This window comes from Lutra lutra, chromosome 11 (genome assembly GCF_902655055.1).
Source record: "Lutra lutra chromosome 11, mLutLut1.2, whole genome shotgun sequence".
NCBI classification, from domain to species: Eukaryota; Metazoa; Chordata; class Mammalia; order Carnivora; family Mustelidae; genus Lutra; species Lutra lutra.
Genome location: NC_062288.1, coordinates 34,256,811 through 34,282,829, shown reverse-complemented (window position 1 = coordinate 34,282,829; position 26,019 = coordinate 34,256,811).

Genomic DNA, 26,019 nt, shown 5'->3' with positions numbered 1-26,019 from the left:
CAACAGACACATGAAAAGACGCTCAATATCACTCATCATCAGGGAAATGCAAATCAAAACCACAATGAGTTATCACCTCACAACTGTCAGAAAGGCTAAAATAAAAAACACACAAAACAGCACATGTTGGCAAGGATGTGGAGAAAAAGGAACCCTTGTGCACTGTTGATAGGAATGCAAGCTAGGGCAGCCACTGTGGAAAACAGTATGGACATTCCTCAAGAAGTCAAGAATAGAATTACCGTATGATCCAGTGATTCTACTACTGAATATTGATGCAGAAAAAATGAAAACACTAATTCAGAAAGGTATATGCACTGCTATGTTTATTGCAGCATCATTTATGATAGCCAAGATATGGAAGCAACCCAAGTGTCTATCCATAGATGAGTGGATGAAGAAGATATGAGATATATATATATATATATATATATATATATATATATATATACACACACACACATATATGTGTATGTATATGTATATAAAATGGAATACTACTCAGCCATGATAAAGAATGATATCTTGCCATTTGCAACAACATGGATGGACCTAGAGGTTATAATGCTAATTGGAGTAAGTCAGAGAAAGACAAATACCATATGATTTCACTCATATGTGGAATTTAAGAAACAAAACAAATGAACAAAAGAAAAGAGAAACAAAAAAACAAACTCTTACCTGGTGACTCTTATCATAATGAGCACTGTGGAATGTATAGGTTGTTGAATCACTATATTGTACCCCTGAAACTAATATAACACTGTAAGTTAATTATACTTGAATTAAAAAAAATAAATTAAAAAATAAACTCTGGCAATTTCTTTTATATTAAATTATTGAAGTTTAATTTAAATATATGAAAGGCATCCATTTTAATTGTCCAGCACGAATTTTAGTAACTGTATACACCTATGTAATCATTTGCATGGCCATCAAGATACAGAATGTTCAAGAACTCCAAAAAGAAACCTGTGTCTGTTGGTAATCCCTTTCCTCCTCACTTCCTTTCCCAGGCAACCACTGATCTGCTTTTTGTTACTATGGATTAGTTTTACCTATCTTGGAATTTCAGATAAAATGGGTCCTACAATATATAGCCTTTTATGTTTGCCTGCTTTTGTTCAGTGTAATGATTTTGAGAATTATCTGTGGTTTACATGTATCAGTCGTTTGTTCCTTTTTATTGCTGAGTGGTATTGTTTGAACCAACAGTTCGCCTATTCATTCACCTGACAGAGTTGTTGGAGTCCGTGGCGGAGTGTCCAGTTTTGGGCTATAATTAAAACTGCTGTGAAGTTTCTTGGTAATTTATCTGCTTCTCATTGTGTGTGCATTTTCTTAATTAAGTCACTTTTGTGTGTGTGGGGGGGTGATGACTCAAATGTGGCATTTGTTGTCAATCGTGCTGGTAGAGAAGTTAAGAAATGACCTTCAAATGGAGGAATAGTTCCCTCTCCCTGAAACTCTGGCTGGACAAAGTGCCCCTTATAGGGCTGCTGGGGAGGGTTCGGTGAGCGGAGACCTCAAACGCCCTTAATACCATGCCTGGCACATAATTCATGCTCAACGCCGTCAGCCTGTGCTTAGTATCTGTCTTTATTAATTAATTCACAGAGACGATGTGACTTAAGTGCCGTAGAGTGAAGCTACTGACTTTGCACTCTATGGTGATTATCTTTCCAGAAAAGCTCCCCCCCCGCCGCCATCCATAGTAGCTTACTCACCTGCATTAGTGCCTAATAATGGACGTTCACCTACACTAAATCCACGAAAGCGAGTTCAGAGGATCAAAACATTAAGAAAGGCAGAATCCAATAATGTCTCAAACTGCAAAATGAGAAAATAGAAATGAGAGCAGAGTCACGGGTGGAAAATTATAATAATTTAAAACTAAATAGGTACTTTAGTGGAGATTTGCCAGTTTCTTAAAATGAGATAATTTCATTAAAACCTGTAACCACTTTTAACTTCTGCTGTGTCATTTTGGTGCTTAACCCTTTTCTCTGAAGGAAGGGTCATGCTGACAGTACACGGTGAGCTTCACTTTTCTGCCTTTATTTTTAAAGATGTGTTCGTCTCTAAGACTCTTTAATCTGTGGTGGCATTGCTAAACCCCGATGCTGGAGAGAATAAAAAAATATTCAGGTTTATAAAGAAGCTGTATTTTTAAAACAAAGAGAAATACTTCCTGGAATGTATATTTTATTTTATTTATTTTGGAGATAAACCCAAATGTCCTTTATTAGGAAAAAGAGTAACTTATATTTATACAGTGGATATTATACAGCATTTAAAATGAGTGAATCAAATTTACAAGTCTAACCTGGGTAAATTTTATAATCATTTTATTGGGTAAAAAACAAAAAAAAAACCCAGGTTGCCCAACAATAACTACTCTCTATCATTAATGTCAATTTTAAAGTGCACATCAGTGTTAAGTGTGCATTCATGTACATACACATGAGGCAATAAACATATAAGGACCTGGGTAGGGAGGATACAAAACAGCCCGACAGTGGTGAATGGAGAGAGGGAAGTAGGCTCGAGGAGGCATTAAGGGGACCTTTGGTATATGTGTTACATTTTCTTTGTTTAAAAACAACAACAGCAAAGGTAAGGCCAGGTGTTAAAAGTCAGAGTAGTGGCGCACGTATTTGTAATTTCCTATACTCCTCTGTGGTTTTGAAACACGTCGTTGAACAATAATGCTTAGGGCGTCCGTGGCACTCTGTGAGGAGGGGCTATTATTGCCCGTGCCCTTGACCTTTCAGCTCCCATTTTCACTGTAGATCTGCATGGTTGAGGGGGTAAAGGAAGGCCAAATGAGCTCCAGGATCTTCTCCACTTTGACATTAAGTTATGGAATGTATATTTTATTTATTTTTTTTTAAAGATTTTATTTATTTATTTGACAGAGAGATCACAAGCAGGCAGAGAGGCAGGCAGAGAGAGAGGAGGAAGCAGGCTCCCTGCTGAGCAGAGAGCCCGATGTGGGGCTCGATCCCAGGACCCTGAGATCATGACCTGAGCCGAAGGCAGCGGCTTAACCCACTGAGCCACCCAGGTGCCCCTGGAATGTATATTTTAATCAGAAAAACAAACCACTTAGTTTTGTGGTGTTTGCTAGAGCCTGTTGCTGACCTCCGAACTCAAGGTATCCAGGTTACTGTGGGCAAGCTCTGTTCTTAGTCAAAAAGCGTTATTGGATGCCTCTATTTGAACACAGTGGAAAACCTTCCATGTAATTAGTTTTCATTTTTGATGAGAAATTAGTAGGAATGAAACTGCCTTGGTGGAGAGAGTTCAAGCTCGAGTCCTCCCACAATGAAATTGAATGACGATCAAGAGGATGGCCGTGGTTAACAGCCTCATTAACCAAGTGCTGTTTGCAAAAGGCTGTGTTCCGTAGTGAATGTCACCGAAGATTATCAGCTGGTAGAAGGCATACATTCTCATTCTGTGTTCCCTCACCATGTAACCTGATGAAGAGTGGATGGAGACAGAGAACAGAATCACCACTGCTTTGCTCGTTTGGCAAGGGAGGGATATCTGCCCTGGCATTACAGGGGTGGCTGCACCCACAACACTAGGCAGATGATACCGACAGCTCTTGGAGTTGGTGTTGTGTTCTGAGGAAGCCTGGACTGGCCTCCACGAAGATGAAAGAGCGCAGAGAGTGAGGTCCAGATGAAAGCCAGTACTAACTGCCAGATGGGTGTGCATACATATCCTCACAGCCCGGCGGAAAAGGACATCCCATGTCCTACAGGGCCTCATGGGGGTTGTGCTCAGGAGTGGAGTGGAGGTCCCTGAACAAGCAGGGACCATGGGAGGCAGGCTTTGTAGTAGCAAGAGGGATAGGTGCGTTCTGGTTGCAGTGAGAAAGTGTTACTGGCTTGTTTGAGTCATTCCACAGATTAGCAGAGACCTGAAATGCACTGCTCAGGGACAAGCAGGGGCTGTACCTGGTCCCTTTGATAGGGGGGCTTGTGTAGCTAGGGGATCTTATGCACAGGAGCCGAGTGGGGAGACGAACACTTGGTCAGGCCTTTGAGTGCCTTCCGATTTCAGCAGATATCAAGGCAGCTCTTAAGATTGGATCTTGATTTTGAGCCTTATACCGCACTATCCAACACATAATAACAGCTACTAAATGCCAAGCATCATGCTAGAAGCCGAGAATATTTAGCAAATAATGTTATTACCAATGCACTTGAGGGGTTTAAAGTTTTCTAGAAAGAGCCAAACATGCAGGTAGGTGAGTGCTAAATGAGCTATAGTAGATATTTAAATATAGGGCCTGAGGACATAGAAGAAAAGTAATCAGTCTTACCTAGATAAGAATAGTTTTCCCAGCACAGTATTTGTTTTCTGTCACCTTTGTGAATTAGGATATTATAGTAGAAGCTCTTCCAGAAGATATTCCCCTCATGTATCTATATCTATCTATAACTTGCTCTATTGGTCTATCTATCCATCTATCATCTATCTATCAATCATCTATTATCTATCTTTTTTGGGTCAAGTTTATATTGTATGCCCCTATCTAAATAAGTCCCTGGTTAGAGAAATCTGGTAGCTGATTGATTTAAACAAAACATTCAGCTGCTGGGGCTGGGAGAAGGGCCATGAAGCACATGGCAGCTCAAAAAATCAACAATTATTCTAATTCTTCTACACCTCTTCTTCTCTTCTTCCTTCTCCTCTTTCTTTTTTTCTCCTTCTCCTTATTGTTTTCCTTTCCTCCCATCCTCCCCACACCTCCTCCTCCTTCTTTCAAGAATTGGGCAGACTCATAGTGAGGTCAGCAGTTTCAGCTCTTACCTCATCTTCCCGTGTCTGACCCATCAGTCGAGTCCTGTCCAGTCTAGCTCCAAAAGACTACTCGAGCCTTTCCACCTCTCTTCATGTCCACTGCCAGCACCTTAGTTGAGGCAAGTGGGGTTCCTTGCCTGGGCCCTGCATTGTGGAGGGTTCTGTATATCACAGTCAACTTACCAAAGTGCACAAGGGCGCTTTTTTTTGTTGTTGTTTTTTGTTTTATTTCAGTGGTAGTATTTAATGTTCTATAAAATGCAAACTTTTTTTAAAATTTCTTTTCAGCATAACAGAATTCATTGTTTTTGCACCACACCCAGTGCTCCATGCAATCCGTGCCCTCTCCAATACCCACCATCTGGTTCCCCCAACCTCCCATCCCCCGCCCCTTCAAAACCCTCAGATTGTTTTTCAGAGTCCATAGTCTCTCATGGTTCACCTCCCCTTCCAATTTCCCTCAACTCCCTTCTCCTCTCCATCTTCCCATGTCCTCCATGTTATTTGTTATGCTCCGCAAATAAATGAAACCATATGATAATTGACTCTCTCTGCTTGGCTTATTTCACTCAGCATCGTCTCTTCCAGTCCCGTCCATGTTGCTACAAAAGTTGGGTATTCATCCTTTCTGATGGAGGCATAATACTCCATAGTGTATATGGACCACATCTTCCTTATCCATTCATCTGTTGAAGGGCATCTTGGTTCTTTCCACAGTTTGGTGACCGTGGCCATTGCTACTGTAAACATTTGGGTACAGAGGGCCCTTCTTCTCACTACATCTGTATCTTTGGGGTAAATTCCCAATAGTGCAATTGCAGGGTCATAGGGAAGCTCTATTTTTAATTTCTTGAGGAATCTCCACACTGTTCTCTAAAGTGGCTGCACCAACTTGCATTCCCACCAACAGTGTAAGAGGGTGCCCCTTTCTCCACATCTTCTCCAACACATGTTGTTTCCTGTCTTGCTAATTTTGGTTATTCTAACTGGTGTAATGTAGTATCTCAATGTGGTTTTAATTTGAATCTCCCTGATGGCTAGTGATGATGAACATTTTTTCATGTGTCTGATAGCCATTTGTATGTCTTCATTGGAGAAGTGTCTGTTCATATCTTCTGCCCATTTTTTGATATGATTATCTGTTTTTTGTGTGTTGAGTTTGAGAAGTTCTTTATAGATCCTGGATATCAACCTTTTGTCTGTACTGTTATTTGCAAATATCTTCTCCCATTCTGTGGGTTGCCTATTTGTTTTGTTGACTGTTTCCTTTGCTGTGCAGAAGCTTTTGATCTTGATGAAGTCCCAAAAGTTCATTTTTGCTTTTGTTTCCTTTGCCTTTGGAGACATATCTTGAAAGAAGTTGCTGTGGCTGATATCGAAGAGGTTACTGCCTAAGTTCTCCTCTAGGATTCTGATGGATTCCTGTCTCACATTGAGGTCTTTTATCCATTTTGAATTTATCTTTGTGTATGGTGTAAGAGAATGGTTGAGTTTCATTCTTCTACATATAGCTGTCCAGTTTTCCCAGCACCATTTATTGAAGAGATTGTCTTTTTTCCACTGTATATTTTTTCCTGCTTTGTCGAAGATTATTTGACCACAGAGTTGAGGGTCCATATCTGGGCTCTCTACTCTGTTCCACTGGTCTATGTGTCTGTTTTTATGCCAGTACCATGCTGTCTTGGTGATCACAGCTTTGTAGTAAAGCTTGAAATCAGGTAACATGATGCCGCCAGTTTTATTTTTGTTTTTCAACATTTCCTTAGAAATTCAGGGTCTCTTCTGATTCCATACAAATTTTAGGATTATTTGCTCCAGCTCTTTGAAAAATACCAGTGGAATTTTGATCAGAATGGCATTAAAAGTATAGATTGCTCTAGGCAGTATAGACATTTTAACCATGTTTATTCTTCCAATCCAAGAGCATGGAATGGTCTTCCATCTTTTTGTGTCTTCTTCAATTTCTTTCATGAGTGTTCTGTAGTTCCTCGAGTACAGATCCTTTACCTCTTTGGTTAGGTTTATTCCTAGGTATCTTATGGTTCTTGGTGCTATAGTAAATGGAATCAATTCTCTAATTTCCCTTTCTATATTTTCATTGTTAGTGTATAAGAAAGCCACTGATTTCTGTACATTGACCTTGTATCCTGCCACGTCACTGAATTGCTGTATGAGTTTGAAGAGTAGTTTGGGGTGGAGTCTTTTGGGTTTTCCATATAAAGAATCATGTCATCTGCGAAGAGAGAGTTTGACTTCTTCATTACCAATTTGGATACCTTTTATTTCTCTTTGTTGTCTGATTACTGTTGCTAGGACTTCTAATACTATGTTGAACAAGAGTGGTGAGAGTGGGCATCCTTGTCATGTTCCTGATCTCAATGGGAAGGCTGCAAGCTTTTTCCCGTTGAGGATGATATTTGCTGTGGGTCTTTCATAGATAGATTTTATGAAGTTCAGGAATGTTCCCTCTATCCCTATACTTTGAAGTGTTTTAATCAGGAACGGATGCTGGATTTTGTCAAATGCTTTTTCTGCATCAAAGGACCATGTGGTTCTTCTCTCTTCTATTATTGATTTGTTCTATCACATTGATTGATTTGCGAATGTTGAACCATCCTTGTAGCCCAGGGATGAATCCCACCTGGTCATGGTGGATAATCTTTTTAGTGTGCTGTTGGATCCTGTTTGCTAGGATCTTGTTGAGAATCTTGGCATCCATATTCATCAGTGATGTTGGCCTGAAATTCTCCTTTTTGGTGGGGTCTTTGCCTGGTTTGGGGATCAGGGTAATGCTGGATTCATAAAAAGAGTCTGGAAGTTTTCCTTCTGCTTCAATTTTTTGAAAAAGCTTCAGGAGAATAGGTGTTATTTCTTCTTTGAAAGTTTGATAGAATTCCCTAGGGAATCCATCAGGTCCTGGGCTCTTGTTTTTTGGGAGGTTTTTGATCACTGATTCAATCTCATTACTAGATATCGGTCTATTCAGGTTGTCAATTTCTTCCTGGTTCAAATTTGGGAGTTTATAGTTTTCCAGGAATGCATCCATTTCATCTAGGTTGCTTAGCTTATTGGCATATAACTGTTGATAATAACTTCTGATGATTGTTTCTACTTCCTTCGTGTTAGTTGTGATCTCTCCCTTTTCATTCATAATTTTATGAATTTGAGCTTTCTCTCTTTTCTTTTGGATTAGTGTGGCCAATGGTTTATCGATCTTATTGATTCTTTCAAAAACCAGCTTCTAGTTTCATTGATACGTTCTATTGTATCTCTGGTTTCTACCTCATTGATCTCTGCTCTAATCTTGATTATTTCCTTTCTTATGTGTGGAGTTGGTTTGATTTGTTGTTGCTTCTCCAGCTCTTTAAGGTGTAGAGACAGCTGGTGTATTCTGGATTTTTCAGTTTTTTTGAGGGAGGCTTGGATGGCTATGTATTTCCCCCTTAGGACTGCCTTTACTGTATCCCATAGGTTTTGGACCGAAGTGTCTTCATTCTCGTTGGTTTCCATGAATTGTTTAAGTTCTTCTTTGATCTCCTGGTTGATCCAAGCATTCTTAAGCAAGGTGGTCTTTAGCTTCCAGGTGTTTGAGTTCCTTCCTAATTTTTCCTTGTGATTGCACTCCAGTTTCAAAGCATTGTGATCTGAGAATATGCAGGGAATAATCTCAGTCTTTTGGTATCAGTTGAGTCCTGATTTGTGACCCAGTATGTGGTCTATTCTGGAGAAGGTTCCATGTGCACTTGAGAAGAATGAGTATTCTGTTGTTTTAGGGTGGAATGTTCTGTATATATCTATGAAGTCCATCTGGTCCAATGTGTCATTCAATGCCTCTTGTTTCTTTATTGATTTTCTGCTTCAATGATCTATTTCTGAGAGAGGCGTGTTAAGATCTCCTACTATTAATGTATTCATATCAACATGACTCTTTATCTTGATTAATAGTTTTCTTATGTAATTGGCTGCTCCCATATTCGGGGCGTAGATATTTACAATTGTTAGATTGTCTTGGTGGATAGTACAAGGGTGCCTTTTTAATTGGTTCTGGAGCTCCACACAGACACGGCATGGTCCTTAACTGTGACTGGCTAATCACACAATCAGCTTTGTTCCTTTTCAGGGAAATACTTCCCCACAACTCACACCCTATATTCTGCAAGCCAGCAAAGACCACATAAAAAACGCTATGAAGGTCCCTAGCACTTGCTTTCACCAATGTCACAGATTTAATATATTCCAAGACTTGTACAACCATCCTCTCAATTTAGGTTTAGAACATTTTCATCACAACAAAAATCGATGCCTGTACCATTAGTAGTCATTTCCTTTTCTCTCCCCTTTCCCCATCCTTTCCTAGTACACTAGGCAATCATGAATTTATTTTTTAAAATATATTTAGTTATTATGGACATTTCATGTAAATGGAATCATACAGTATGTAGTCTTTTGTGACAGGCTTCTTCCCCTGAATTGCAACGGACTGTTATGCAATGCTCTATTTTTCCTCGTTAGGATTAACTATTCTTTTCTTATGAAATAGGAAACTAGCCAAACACAGGAACAATGTTCAGAAGATATTAAGTAGCCCTGAATATGACAAATGTCCATGACACATGACTAGCTTATTCTTTATGTCTCAGTTGATATGTCACCTCTGAGAGACCTCCCTGCTCATCCTAGTTAAAGATAGACCATCCCTGGTATTTGTTCTCCCAGACCTTGTTTGTTTTTTTAAAGCTCTTATGATAATCTGAAGTAATTTTAATTGCCAGCTGTGTGAGTGTATGTGTGTGTGTGTGTGTGTGTGTGTGAGAGAGAGAGAGAGAGAGAGAGAGAGAGATCTTTCTCCCTCACTAGACTATAGACTTCATGAGCGAAGGTACCATGTCTACCTTGCCCCCATTGTACCTCCAGCATAACAGTTCAAAATTTAGCACAGTGGTTCCAAGTAGCCACTTAGCTTTGGAATAAATGAATAATTGAATGAGTTACTGAATGATAAAAAGAATGTAGTGGGAGGCAAATGCTTACGGGAACCATGTGGAGATTTCAAGCATGACGAAGCTGTGGGGCATCTAGGTGGCTGATAGAGTTTATACACACAATTATCAACCTGAACAGTGAGGAAGGCTTTTAGGAAAAGGCAGTGTTCTCTTGCTTTCCTTCACCCCCAGTCTCTTTCTCCAGACATCAACATTTCTAACTGTGCTTCACTGCCTTAGTGGTTACTGCCATTCGCTGTATCTTTTAACAAGATGCCATATTGCTCTTTCCTAATTTATCTACTTCTGGATTATCTATTGCTATGCTACCTGAGTCCATTTACCCAAAGTTTCCATCTTCCTTTCCACCTCCTCCCCAGAGTTATATCTTTAAGAAATTTCTGTTTAGTTTACTTGTAAACTTCAATCAGTTGCTTCATCTTTTGCTTTCCCCACTATAAATAGTTCCTCCTGCCTCCCCGAAGTTGTAAGGTAAAGATGTTTGTGTGTCTGGCCTTCCTTCCATCTCCATCTCCTAGTCTCTGCAAGTTGTACTTTTAGTTTTGTAGAGTCAAGGTTGATGACATTCACATGCTCCTGACATAGGTTCTACTGGCTGCTCAAAGTCATGTCACATTTGAATGAATTGGTTTCATGTTTGACCCATGTTGACTGTTGCATTTTTTTTTTAAGATTTTATTTATTTATTTATTTATTTGTCAGAGAGCAAGAGAGAGAGAGACAGCACACAAGCAGGGAGAGAGGCAGGCAGAGGCAGAGAGAGAGAAGCAGGCTCCCTACTGAGCAAGGAGCCCGATGCAGTACTCGATCTCAGGACCCTGGGGTCATGACCTGAGCTGAAGGCAGCGGCCTAACGCACTGAGCCACTCAGGTGTCCCGACTGTTGCATTTTTATTGTCATTCCTGGGGAAATTGATTCAGTTTTTTCCTGATGGGTGAAAAAGCACGTGCCGTCTTTGCTACATTGCTGGTATCTTCTAGCCTCTGACTTATGCTCTCTACTTTTTAGGATCAGTTCTTTTTTTCCATGAAGCCATTATTTCCTGTTTTATGTTGGAGTGGCTGCATAAACTGTGACTTTATCATACAATGTTCTGCTTTTTTAAAGGTTTACATTTCCCTTCTTTCTTTTTTCTTATAAAGGCAAAAAACATATATTGATACAAAATTCACCCAAGGAAATAAAATTTCAGTTAAAAATGGAATAAATTCTATAGGCATGTAAATTATAGAGTTAAAATATTAGACCTCAGAATTTGACTATGGTTTATAGTTAACATTTACTTATATAATAAGTTCCATAAATATAGATACCTCGTTACAATTTACATGCTTTCCAGACTAATTAAGAATTGTGTCTTTAGTCATCGTGCTTATTATATTATAATCAGAAGAAAAACATGAGCAGAGAATCTTCCTGACACAATTCCTGCTCAAGTCAAAGCCATAGCTGAGAGCGGGAACGTAGAGCTTAATTTGAGTACTGTTTTCTGCTGAGAGATGAGTAGACAGTATAGGTGATGACCTCATCTTTATCATTTATTAAATATGTGAAAATATTTTGAGATGGAAAAACAGGTAATTTACATATACTTAAAAGCAAAGTCTGAGTGATTAGATATCCCAGAAATAAACAGATTTCTCAGACTCTGTTTCACTCTGGCAAATAGTTAATGGTATAAAACTTAAATTTATGAAACACCCCCCCCCACACACACACCTGCATATAAAATACCAGACTGACACTCGGACTGAACTGATATAAGGCTCTGGAATTGTGCCAGCATAACCATCCTTATCACATTAATGTGCCCCATTATGTGATGATTAAAGCTTTCCATTTATCTAGCTTGCCATAATGTTTGCATTCCAAGCAGAAATGAGGGATACAAATTATGCTTAGGCAAGGGGAAAATCTCACATTGAAATAATTATGATAACTTACAGTATATGGTATATAGAAAGTTTGCAAAGTGCTTTTTAGAAAGATTTGCTCATCTGCTTTCCATAACAGCCCTGAGAACTGCATGGTGCTATATTAACTACACTTTATTGCTGACAAAACCAACGATCAAAAAAAAAAAAAGTTATGTTTTTCAGGGAATTGCTGATAAGAAGCAGAGCAGGGGGACTCAAACCCAGGAAATGCAGCTCTTAGTCTTTTTACTGCAACATGAAATTATCTGTTGATCACTATGTATAGTCTGCATAATAGAGGAAAGACCCTGGATCCTTGTAGGCCTCCAAAGTACTCATGCAAGGTATCATTTATACCTTACCACCTCTTCTAAAGGTCAAAGTATAGTAAGGACAGATCTGACCTTCAATCCTGGCTGTTCTCAGGAATATATATGACTAAGGAGACCAACACTGTGTATTTAGCATTCTCTACCCCACCCCCATCTCAGGTAACTTCTAGTGAAAATGAATCCAGAGAGCTTTGGTATGGGAAAAAGTCATAAAATTATTAGAGCGTATTCCTACCACTTTGCCTCAGTGGTATTTATGGGTTGATTGGATGCATTCTTTTATTTCAGTATATGATTTTTGAGGGACTACTATGGGTCAGCACAATTTGGAATATAAACAAAACAACACAACAAAATGATTACAGATTGTGGTCAATAACACAGGGAAGAGGGGATGCCTGGGTGGCTCAGTTGGTTGGGTGTCTGCCTTCAGCTCAGGTCATGATCCCAGGGTCCAGTCCTGGGATCGAGTCCCTCACTGGGCTCCATGCTCAGCAGGGAGCCTGCTTCTCCCTCTTTCTGCTGCTTCCTCTGCTTGTGCTTTCTCTGTCTGTTTCTGACAAGTAAATAAATAAAATCGTTAAAAAAATAATATAAGGGAAGTAAACAGAGAAAGGCAAAGTGCTTTTATTTTTTATTTGTTGTATTTAATATACTATTTTCTTTTTTGTTTTTTTTTTAATTTATTTTAAAGATTTTATTTATTTATTTTATAAAGAGAACACAGGCATGGGGAGGGTGAGGGGCAGAGGGAGACGGTGAGAGAGAATCTTTTTTTTTTTTTTTTAAGATTTTATTTATTTATTTGACAGAGAGATCACAAGCAGGCAGAGAGGCAGGCAGAGAGAGAGGAGGAAGCAGGCTCCCTGCTGAGCAGAGAGCCCGATGCGGGGCTCGATTCCAGGACTCTGAGATCATGACCTGAGCCGAAGGCAGCGGCTTAACCACTGAGCCACCCAGGCGCCCCGGTGAGAGAGAATCTTAAGTAGGCTCCAAGTCCCGCACAGAGCCTGATGTGGGGCTCGATCTCATGACTCAGACCATGACCTGAGCTGATATCAGGGGTTGGACGCTTAACTGACTAAGCCACCAGATGCTCCTGTTTTGTTTTATTTTTAAAAATGTTTTATTTATTTTGTAATTCCAGTGTAATTAACATATAACGTTATATTAGTTTCAGGTGCACAATACAATGATTCAGCAGTTCTATACATTACTCAGTGCTCATCATGATAACTATCCTTTTAATCCCCTTCCTGCTCACTGCCCTTCTGACAACCACAGTTTGTGGTTGTTTTTTCATTTGTTTCTTTTTCCCTTCCTTAATTTGTTTTGTTTCTTAAATTCCACATGCAAATGAAATCATATAGTATTTGTCTAGGTTGTTGCAAATGGCAAGATTTCATTCTTTTTTTATGGTCCAGTAATATTCCATTGTATATACGTACCACATCTTCATTATCCATTCACCTATCAACAGACAAAACACAACGTGCTTTTAAATGAAGGGATCAGGGACGCCTGGGTGGCTTAGTTGGTTGGACGACTGCCTTCGGCTCAGGTCATGATCCCGGAGTTCCCGGATCGAGTCCCGCATCAGGCTCCCAGCTCCATGGGGAGTCTGCTTCTCCCTCTGACCTTCTCCTTGCTCATGCTCTCTCTCATTGTCTCTTTCTCAAATAAATAAATAAAATCTTTAAAAAAAATAAAAAAAAATAAATGAAGGGATCAGAAAAGCCTCTCTGGGGAAGTGACATTTAAACAAACCCAGAAGATGGGCTGGCACCAGCAACATGAGAGCCTGGGGAAGAACATTCTGCAGAAAGCACAAGAAAGAGCAAAGACCCTGATAAGGCAAATGATGAAAGAGCCATGACTGGTATCAGTGGGTGAGGAGAGAGTGAACAAGATGTGAAAGTGGAGAGGATAGCAGAACTTCACAGGAGATGTAAGGAGAGTGGATTTCCCTTGAATGCAACAGAAAGCCATTGGTGTGATTTAAGCAGAGGTGACTTGATCTAATTTACATGGAAAAAAGTCACTATGGAGGATCAGCTGAGAATGGATGGAGAGGCTAGCGCTGAGGCAGAGAGACAGCTGGGAAATTTCCAGCTTGAGAAGACAGTGGTGTGGACTATGATGGTGTGGGGTTGGAGAGAAATGGATATTTGTCGAGCAAATGAATGAATCTTTTTTTGGAGGGGTGTAAAATAATGGACCTGACTTCTACCCTGGGGGCCAACCCTGTAATGGCTACTGTCAGTCAGAGAGGGTTTCCTCTCGTTTTTTAAGTCACAGTCCTTAGCCGATTGCCTGGGCTCATTATTCCAAGGACAAATTTCTTTAATTATAAAGTGATGGTTTCTTTTTTGGGAAACGAATACACAAAATTTGCATAAATTCTTTATTGATGAACAACATACCAATAATAACAGGCACAAAATATTTAAAGCGTACACATTGAATAATTTTCTCCAAGTGAAGGTATCTGTGTAAAAAGCCAGATCAAGAGATAGAAAGACATTTCCTCTATTCCCTTCAAGTCACTCCTCTCCTGAGTTCCATGACTAACCAGCCGCTCACTATCCTGACTTCCTTCACTATAGATTAGTTTTGTCTGTTTTTACACTCTACGTGAACTGTACAGTATGTGCTTTGTGGTGACTGACTTCTTTCGAGCAGTATGTGTGATTCATTTATGTTGTTGTTGACACTTGTAGTTTGTTTATTCTCATTGCTGTATAGTATTCCATTTTCCAACTATACCCATGGAATACACTCATCATTTTTCCATTCCACTTTGGTGGACATTTGTTTGTGTGTGTGTGTGTGTTTTTCTATGAGAATAAGGTTGAATCATGCTCTGTTGCATGGCACAATGTTTGTGATAAATGTCCTTGTTAATATTTAAGAGAGCTTCCTCAGTTCAAATGAAAAGAAAATTAAAGCTTATTATGTGATATGGACCCTATTTACAAATATTAGTACAATTACCAAGTTAGTACAAATTTACAAATATTAGTACACATTTAAGGGCAACATTGATGAAAGTTTATAGCTTGTCAGGCACCATGTTGAGTGTTTGAACATAATATCTCATTCCATCCTTGTAGGCATTTTATGAGTTGTGTACTAATTTTATCTCCACTTCCCATATAAAGAAATTGAGACTTAGATAATTTGTCTCAGATCAGAGTTTCACTAGAGAAAGAGATCTAATAAGATTTATATGTATAGGCATGTATATAGTCATGTATAGATATAAATGGATGGATGGATGGATAGATAGATAGTTAGGTAGATTTACTGCAAAGAATTGGTTTACATGATTGTGAGGTCTGGCAAGGCAAGTCTGAAATCTCTGTAGGACTAGCCATGAGGAAGGGCAGGCTGAAACTTTTAGATGTGGGAAGAAACTGTGGTCCACAGACAGAATTTCTTCTTCGTTGGAGAAATCTAAGTTCTGCTGTTAAGGCCTTTCAACTGATTAAATCTGGCTCACCCAGATGATCTAGGATAATCTCCTTTACTAAAGTACACTGATTATGGACTTTAATCACATCTCTAATATACCTTTTCAGCAATTGGGAGATCAGTGTTTGATTTAATGATCTGCCTCTGTTGATCATCATAATCATATAATTAGTAGACAGCAGGACTGAAATGTAAATCCAAATGATTTATAAAGCCCTGCTCTTAATTTCCATGATCTGTTAAAAATAATTGGTTTAGGCTGAGAGCAGAGAATGTTCTAAGATTCGGGGGTGGTAATATACTGGGGAGAATCCAGGAATGAAAAGAAGACCTCTGTGTCTGAAGCACACAGATCTGGGGAAGGTAAGAGGAAGAACAGGACTCCAGAGTCTGGAAGGCTTCTGACAGGGTCTTTGCCAAATGCTAGCTCTGTGATCTTGGGAAAGTTGCATAAACTCTGTTACTCTCCTTTGAAAAGTGGGTAATGGAACTTATTTCCCAAGGTTGATTGACTGCATTGGTACATGTCAGGTTCTTGTAATAGTGCCTGGCATAGGTAGGGATAGCATGAATGTTAAACATTAATATTAGTTAACTTTTGGAAGGGGTATGGTGGGACATGGTGAACTTGCTCTTAAGCAGCCATCCCTGCCTGATCCTTTATAGGATTTAATATGTAAGAAGGGAAGAATCACAGTCAATAGAGGAGGGCTGCATAACCCATTTATGGAGTGCCGTAACATTGGCCAACTCTTTCAAAAAATTTTTTTAAAAATTTAAAAAGAAATTAAAATTAGAGACACACTTGAGGCAATGTATCACAATAAAACCTGGGAGAAGTAAAAGTGGAGATAACCCCATGAAAACGAAGAACACATAGGCAAATATTAGATAAGCATGAAATTACAGAAGAAATAATAATAATAATCTGACTATATAACAACAAAAACATTTAAAAATATCTCTGAACCATCATAATCAAAATTCAAGAGCAAATGTCAATCCTGTTTGCTATAAAGATGACAAAATATGATAGCCTAAAACCCATAAAATAAATCAACACCCCAATATATAAATGGGTGAGTTATATGAACATTCAAAAAGGGAAAAAATTGGCCGATAGGTTTAATTATAGAGCTAAAGGAAATTAAAATATAATTTGAGTGAATTTTTTTGCCTAACAAATTAGTAAAAAATAAAAAACTGTTATGTAAAAATGAAGGTATAGGAAGATAGACACACACACACACACACGTGTGTGTGTGTGTGTGTGTATTCAGTTTGTTTGCAGTGTAAACTGGTACAGTTCTGGTAAGTATTGTGGCAATAATATATACTAGAAAATTTAAAATATTCCTTACCTAGTAATTTCACTTCATCTCCAGGGAGGAAATAACCTCTAATTCTGATAAAGTGTGATATATAAACTTATTCATCACAGCATTATTTATAATAAAGAAACATCATAAAGAGTCTAAATGAATGGTAAAAGTGAAATGTTTGTATCTATCTGATTACTGCTCAGCCATTTATAATTATGTCTATGAAGGAGTCAGAGAAACCAGATGTTAGTCAGAGGTACAAAATTTCAGTTATACAAATGGGCGGGTTATGGAGATCTAATATACAGCATGGTGACTATACTCAATAATGCTGTATTCTATACTTGAAAATATCTCAGATAGATTTTACAAATAATAGAAACTATGTGAGGTGATGGATATGTTAATTATCTTGATTGTGATAATCACTTTGCAATGTCTGCATAACCAAAACACCACCTTGTACACCTTAAATATATATAATTTTTGTTTGTCAGTTATATTTCAAGAAAACTGGCAAAAATAATGTCTATGAATAAAAGGGAAATGTTTTTGTTAAGTGAAATGTAAAAAGTAGAATATGTCACTATGATACAGATACAGATATCCATAAAAATATTTATATTTGTAGAAAAGTAAGTGTTTATTTCTGGGTGGTAGAATTATGGGTAATTGATGTTTTTCTTTATATCATTATTTTCTTGATATCCTACAGCTTTAAGTTTAACTGGAACAAAATTGCATGGAAAAAGGAACTGTTATTTGCCTAAGATGGGACGGGAAGTGTCAGTGTACCCACTCTGCTTGGATATAGAATAAATGCTAGACTGTTCCTGCTTGCCTGATGCATTCTCTTATTTCTGTTGTTTATATATATACATATACATATATGTATATACATATATATATAATCCTTTCGACAAAGTAACGTTCTCTCGATTGTCTGCTCCCCAAATTCCTCCATCGTCCTTCTGAGTTTAAAAGTATTTTCATTTTAAAGTATTCCCTGACATTTCTCCTCTTTTTGTAGCTGGGGGCTACATCCTTTCTAGTGGTCCCATAGTGCGTGGTACATAGATAAACATGGCCTTAAAGTCTGGAGACACAGGCAATATGCATAAATATTTGTCAATAGTACATTCAAATACCTATAAAGTAGTATCTGTTTCCAGACTGGATGGCCATGCTATATATTAAAATATTTGTGTTCTATTATAATCATTTTCTTGTTTTTTCCATACTGTGACCCTTTTGAAGGCAATTCGTTTGTCTTTCTTATCTCTGTACTGGAACCTCATTTTACATGAAGTGGGTCCTTGGTAAATATTCACTGACTGCATGCATTATTTAATTGGCTTAAAATGTATTTTTAAAAAAGATTTTATTTATTTATTAAAGATTTTATCTATTTATTTGACAGAGAGAAATCACAAGTAAGCAGAGAGGCAGGCAGAGAGAGGAGGAAGCAGGCTCCCTGCCGAGCAGAGAGCCCGATGCGGGGCTCGAACCCAGGACCTGGGATCATGACCTGAGCCGAAGGCAACGGCTTAACCCACTGAGCCACCCAGGCGCCCCAAAATTTTATTTATTTATTTGACAGAAAAGCACAGTGGGAAAGGGAACACAAGCAGGGGGAGTGGGAGAGGAAGAAGCAGACTCCCCGTAGAGCGGGGAGTCCCAGGTGGGACTTTATCCCAGGACCCTGGGATCATGACCGGAGCTTAAGGCAGACCCTTAATGACTGAGCCATCCAGGCGCCCTGGAATGTATTTTTTTTTTAAAAAGGTTTTATTTATTTATTTGACAGAGAGAAAATGAGAGAGAGAGAGCACGAGAGGGAGGTGGATCAGAGGGAGAAGCAGACTCTCTGTTGAGCAAGGAGCCCAATATGGGACTGGATCCTGGGACTCCAAGATTGTGACCTGAGCCAAAGGCAGTCGCTTAACCAACTGAGACACCCAGGCATCCTAAAATGTATTTTTTAAATGAAGTGCTGTTTATTGTCTCTGTTTATTAGTAGTTTAAAAATAGACTTTGAAACATTCTAATCATCTCTTATCTTTTTAGCTGGAAGATGTCTAATCTCTTTGGTGTTTCCCTTTAGTTTTGGCTTTATTGGTGGAACTTCTCATCTCTTCAGTCTTAAATCTGTCTGGGCATGAAAACATAAAACAGAATTGAGCACGTTATTCTAGGCTTGGGTATGCTGTTCTTTTGTACAAAGGTTTTGCTTCTGAACTTTTGTAATGATGATCATCATATGTAAATGCAAGCAACATTCTGCCTGCTCCCTGCACTCCAAGAACATTCCAAATCATACTTACTTATGATGGAATTTGTGAGGCTAGATTATGCTTTCTGGATGACCCTTTTAAGATTTTTATCCTGATTTTTCTTTCAAGCTTTGTCATAGTTGCCATCTATTGCCATGTAGTTTGCAGTTCAGTGTAGACCCTTGTGTTGAATCCTTCAAATAGTTTTGAGGAATGTTTGAAGTTGCATCTTAATAAAGCAGTTGGGAGGTGGGGAGTGCCTGGGTGGCTTAGTAGGTTAAATGTCCCATTCTTGATTTTGGCTCTGGTCATGATTTCAGGGTTGTGGGGTCGAGCCCCACCCCACCCCTCCAGGCTCTGTGCTAGGTGTGGAGCTTGCTTAAGATTCTCTTTCCCTCTCCCTCTGCCTTACCCCCTCCATTTGCACTTGCCTTCTCTCTCACTCTCCCAAAAAAAAAAAAAAAAAAAAAAAGTCAGGGGATATTTTCAAGAATTTTTAACTTTAAAAACCAAGTCAAAAATTGATTCAACTTCTTTACCTTTTTTTTCTGTTATTGTCTTGGCCTGAATACACATCCTTTGATCTGTAACACCAAGTGGGTGTTTTTTCACTTATCCCTGACCTCATCTCAAGTTCTGGTAATGTGGTTTAAGATTTTGGGTAATGATGTGGTTGACTGCTAGTTCATTATGACTTGGCTTGCTTCATTTTGAGCTTTTGTCCAGTATAATTATGAGACTTAATATTAAGAATAGGGAAAACTTCTGGTGATTCATTTTTTGTTCTTCATTCTGATACCTAATCCAAGATGAACAGACATATAGCTAGTTTCTTTCAGGGCATTTTCTTGCTTATCTGTACCATTTTGTTCTTTTTTTACGGGGAGATTTTATGTGGTTGGCATTTAATTGTCAGGATTTTAATTATTTCTGAATCTTTAGTAAGTACTTAGCAGGGTGTGCTCTGCTTGAGAAAGCAGTTTTTTTTTTTTTTTCCTTGTCTGTGACTTTTTTAGCAAGCAGCTAACAATTGAGTGGATCAGCACAACTTAATTTGGACATTACATTTTCACCAGAAAAGCACTTAATATATATCTCAATTTCATAGAATTTACAGGAGAAAAAAGTAGCTTCACACTCAAGTTGTTCCAAATATATTTAAATGTTTTCTAGTAGCTATACTGAGGATCGGTTTTTAAGTTTAAGTGAATTTTCATTAATTAAATTAAATATAATTAAAAAGTAACTAGACTTAAATGTAACTTTAAGTTAATTAAAATGAAATAAAATTAAATATTCAGTTTCTTAGTCACACTAACTATATTTTAATACCCACGCATGGCTGTAGTCACAGTATTGGATAGGACAGATTTGGATGGGTTTGCTATAATTTTGAAAAATTCTGCCTATGTTTTGCTAGCAAGCTTTTAACTCTTATAGTACATTTTTCAAAACTTATTTAGTATGTAATGTTACTTTTCCTTTCAAGTAATTTCAAGTCAGAATCATCACACTGTGGTTCAAGAGGCATTATGTTCTTTGCTTTTGCACTTTCAGAGTCCTTCAAGCCGCTGTCTGAAAATGCATTCCTTGAGATGGCATATATTATCAATTGCCCATGAAACTGTATTTATACTATGGAATGACATTTTCATCTACTGACTAGATGACTAGTTATGCTCCCAATTTGGGTGCATACATGCTTGCATTGTTTGCTTATATATTCTGGTGTCAATTGCGTACTCAGGATGTGCCAGAAGAATTTAAAAGGCCAGTGTTAGATAATTTTTATAGATGGCATTTCTCAGGCCTTCAGGCTCCTTGATAATATTTACTTATAATGAATGCATATGTACTTTTGGAGATTTAGTATGGAATTTACTCTGTATGTTTATACTGTTATTCTGTGAAATGAGTCCAATCTACCTGTCATGTTGATTGTTGACTAAGGGTATTTGGGGGTGTGCATGTGTGTGTGTGTGTGTGTGTGTGTGTGTCTAAACTTTGCACTGCTTTTAAGTTAAAACTATTTCCTTTGATCCAGGGGATTCTAGATGTCTCTATGATTGAAATCTGTGTGTGGCTTTATTCCAGCAGTATAATTTTAAAGCCTTGTAGATTGTAAAAATACCAAGTTCAGATTGATTAGCCATTTATTTATTCTTTCATTTATCATACATGTACAAGGTACCAATTGTGTTCAGAATAATGTAATATCTAAGGATTCATGACCTCTGTCTCCAAGTAATTGATATTTTCACTCACATATTCTGTTGTACTGTGGTTTGTCTGGTAAAAAACTAGACATAGGAGCCATAACCCTACCTTAGTTGGCCATTTTGGCTCATCGAATCATCTGCTTTTGTCAGAATATAAACGATGTGAAAACGAAAGAAAACCAAACAGTGTCATTGAGCTTTGTTCATCACTCCCTCACTAAATTGTCGAGTGTCCACGGAAAAATCACTTAACCTTTTTGTTTCTCATTTGCCTATATACAAGGATGATAGTAAATATCCTATTCACCACCCTAGCCAATTTTAAAGGTCATTTGAAAGGATCAAATGAGCCTTGCCTTTGACTGAATAGTTTGTGTCAGGACAAAGGGAATATGGTGCTGGGACTTGTGGAGGACAGAGGGTCTACTATAGATGGAATGAATAAATTCACAGCAGCTGCAACAGGCTGGCTGTGGGGTGGAAAAAGAGGAAAGCACAAGCCTTGTGCAGCCATGTGGAGAATAATAGAATTTTTGGATGTTCTATGTCCCTGTGTTTTCCCTTGGCTTCAGTGAGGTGCAAAGAGCATGTTGGCTTCCATTTCCCGGGCTCCCCAGGGAGTTGAATTTGAGGCATAAGTTTGAGTGCTTTATTGGGGAGTAGTATCCTAGGGAGTAGAAGTAAGAGGTAGAGGGTTAGCAGAGCAGGAAGGTGGATGCATTATAAAACTACCCGTGGCTATGGGTGGCTGTTGCTCCTTCCTATGGGACCATTGGAGAAGACAGATGACCTGTTACAAGACCTTATCTGTCAAGAGCTATTATCTCCTCCTGGTTGAAGGTCACCCCATGAGATGTCCAACACCTCCTGCATTTCTGGGTTGTTATGGTAGATGCTGAGCGGGTCCTGGGCTGTCCTGTCTTAGTGCAACCACAGCTCAAAGTGTAATCCATAGATGGCATCTTTATGATAAGTACAGAAATTGAAAGGAAGTATTTAGAAACTTTCAGAGCATTTTGACTGAGTAATTTTGTGTCTGTTGAATCTAACAATAAAACAATTGGGCTTGTCTTCTTGTATACTTTTTTTTTTTTTTTTTCAGCTCACTTTTCTAGCAATTCTTTTGAATGGTATTTTACAAAGTGTCAGTCACCAATGGATTGGGGGAAAATGATTCTTCACCAAAGATAGCTTGAAAATGACTGCCGCATTTTAAACAGGAAATCCCTGTGTGGGAGGCGAGAGGCACCCTATGCAGGCAAGAAGTGACAGCAGGTCCCTCCTGGTGAGGTAATTCAGACCCCACACAGAGCTGGTCACTGTAGAGGTATCTGGAACAAGTGGCCAAAGTCCCCAGAGAAAAGTGAGGCAGGGAGGATTTGAATGGTTATTAAGAGGTGTTGATACAGTGGTCTGGATGACTTAGAACAGTAGTTCTAAATTTTTTGGTTTCAAAATGTTTTGGTTTCAGGATGCCTTCATAGTGTTAAAAATTATTTAGGTTCCCATAGACCTTTTATTTGTGTGAGTTATTATCTACTAATAGTTACGATATTAGAAATTAAAAAAATTCCTGGGATTTTACCTTTATGAAAAGAATATCACACGGTGCCTAGGTGGCTCAGTCAGTTAAGCATCTGTCTTTGGCTCAGGTTGTCATCCTGGGGAAGAGTTCTGGGATCCAGCCCCACTTCTGGCTCTCTGCTCAGTGGGGAGTCTGCTTCTTCTTTTCCCTCTGCCCCTACCACCCTCTCATGCTTTCTCTAATAATTATATAAATAATAAAAAAGAAGAAATATAAAATATATATTTATAAAATTACTTAATATAGCAAAAATCTATTGTGCTGACATACATAGAACAATTTTTAATGATAGTACTATAATATAAAATAATATTTGATTATATTCTCTAAAACAACAATTATTTAATGAGAACGGTGGGATTGTTTTATATTTTATCAAATCTCTTTCAGTATGGCTGAGTAGTAGATAGCTGGGTTCCCATATGTGCTTCTGAATTCATGTATTGTTATAATGTATATTTATCTAGTGGATAATTATTAAGCACTTACCATGTACCAATTGCTGTGATAAATACTGATGATATAGGCATGAAGACCCCATTCTCTTCCATTTGGATTTTAAAGTTTAAAGAGGAGAAAGTAAGCTCAAAAAATAAGAAAGGACAACAAGGTGTGGAAAGAGTCCTAATCGAGGCAATGTTCTGAGGGACTAGGTGAGAGTGACTCTTTATTCATAGCAGGAGTGACAGATTATGTCATAGTTTAGTATAATTATATTTAAATTTTAAGTAGGTAGAGGCATCATAATTTTGGTAGAAAATGAGGAGTGTTCACATTTCACTAGCCCTAGGCTGGTGGAGTGAGACAAGAAGAATTTTGGAAGCAGAAAAGTGCTTAAAAACAAATGAACAAACAAACAAAAACCCCCAACTCCAGGAAAGAAAGGCTGAGGAAGATTGTAGCATAGAGCATTAAGGCAAAGAGAAGAGAAAAGACAACCAGAAATGATTACATAAAGAAAGTACCAGAGCTGGCCCAGACTTGGATATGAGGACATTAAAAAAACTTTTATGAGGCTAGAGGGATTTTAAAAACTAGGACAAGACAGATGTCATGTATAATTTATTAGTTAGAGAGGATATAAAATTGCAGGGTAGGAGAGTCAGGTGTGGAAAAAAGGTGTCCCAGCAAAAGTTAATGCGCTAAAGCAATATGCTTTCAATGTCAGTTCGTCAAGATTATTGAGAATAATGGGAGGAACAGTGGACAACTGTAGTTAGAATTTATGGGGTTGTAATGAAAAAGAAGAGAAAAAGGAAAGCTAGAATTTTTTGTTGTAGCAAAAATGTTGAAGCTTATAAATGTTTGAAAGAACAGAGAGGTGATCTAGCCTTCAGGGTAAAACACGTTTTTAGTAAAGAAGAAAGGAAATAAGGCAAAAGGAAACAATGACCATTGGAGACTCTTCGCCTTGAAATTTATTTTTAGTTAAACAATTCTATTGTCATAAAAAATTCCCCAAAAGATTAATTTTAAATGCTTTTATTATAAAGTAATCCATTCTCATTATTACACATTTAGGAAATGTAGGAAAAACCAACCATAGTTTCACCACTTAATTTTAACATTTAACATTTTTTTCCTGGGGTTTTGTTTTTTGTTTTTTCAGTGTGTGCTTGCCCTTGTTTTGACTTTGTTAAGATGTTGATAAAACCATCTAATTGGGTTTTATTTGATCCTAGGACAAAATTCTAAACACAAATACTTTGTAAAATCTTTTTATAAACAAAAGCTATGAGAGTCAAATGGAATTATGTATGAGTTGCTTTGCATAGATCACCATATTTGTGCAAAGCTTTATAGAAACCATTTCAGGTGCTCAATCTTGAGCAAGTTTAGTTTATGCTAGCATGCCAGGAGGAATTTTCCAGTGAGTTGTGGTAGGATCTTAGCCCTTCTGGGATGCTATAAGAAAATACTAAGTAGGGACTGGGTAGTTTCTTTTTTCTTTTCTTTCTTTTTTTTTTTTTTTTTTTAAAGATTTCATTTATTCATTTGACAGACAGAGATCACAAGTAGGCAGAGAGGCAGGCAGAGAGAGAGGAGGAAGCAGGCTCCCCACTGAGCAGGCTCGATCCCAGGACCCCGGGATCATGACCTGAGCTGCAGAGGCTTTAAGCCACTGAGCCACCCAGGCACCCCAGGACTGGGTAGTTTTTAAACAACATACATTTCTCACATTTCTGGAGACTAGAAAGTCCAGGATCAAGGAACCAGCATGGTCAAATGAGGGCCCTCTTCCTGGTTCATAGCTTTATTCATTGTGTCTTCATATGGTAGAAGGGGGCTATATGAGGCCTCTTTTAGAAGGTATTGATCTCATTCATGAAAGCCTTGCTCTCATGACCTAATCATCTCACAAAGGCCCCACCTCCTAATACTGTCACACTGGGCATTAGGATTTAAATATGTGGTTGATGGGTTGGTTGATTGATTTTAGACAGAGGAAAGTGGGAGGAAAGAGAGAGAGAGAGATAAGAGGGCCAGAGGGGGAGGGAGATGGAGAGACTCTCAAGTAGACTCTGTGCTCAGTGGGGACCCAGATGTGAGGCTCGATCTCACCACCTCAAGATCACCACCCTAGCAGCAACCTAGAGTTGTCATTTAACCAACTGAACCACCAGACACCCTTGAACTTTTCAGTTTTGAGGGACACAAGCACTCAGACCATAGCAGGCAGTGTGTGTGGAGTAGGCTTAATGTCTGGAGTTTCTTTTGGTAGAGTTCATGGGTACTTTATGGAAAATCAACAGTGTTTTATGTATTATCCTTTTATCCTGTCTGTTTGGTAACAGCTTTTAGATCTATGCTTCCAGACCAGATAAAAAGTTCATCAACTCTCTGATTGTAGCACAAAGAACTGATTCTGGTTGGGATAGGAATCAACTCTAAGCTCTGATCTCTTATTTCAAGAGATCTTTTTATTTTAAAATCATCACATCTACATCTGTCCACCCTTCACACCTCTCTTTTCCCTGGAGAGAACTAGATTCACTTGATGATATCCTATATACAATTTTGAATGTTTTTCTCACCTTAGGGTAGCTCCACTTTAGGAGAAGTGTAATTTTTTCCT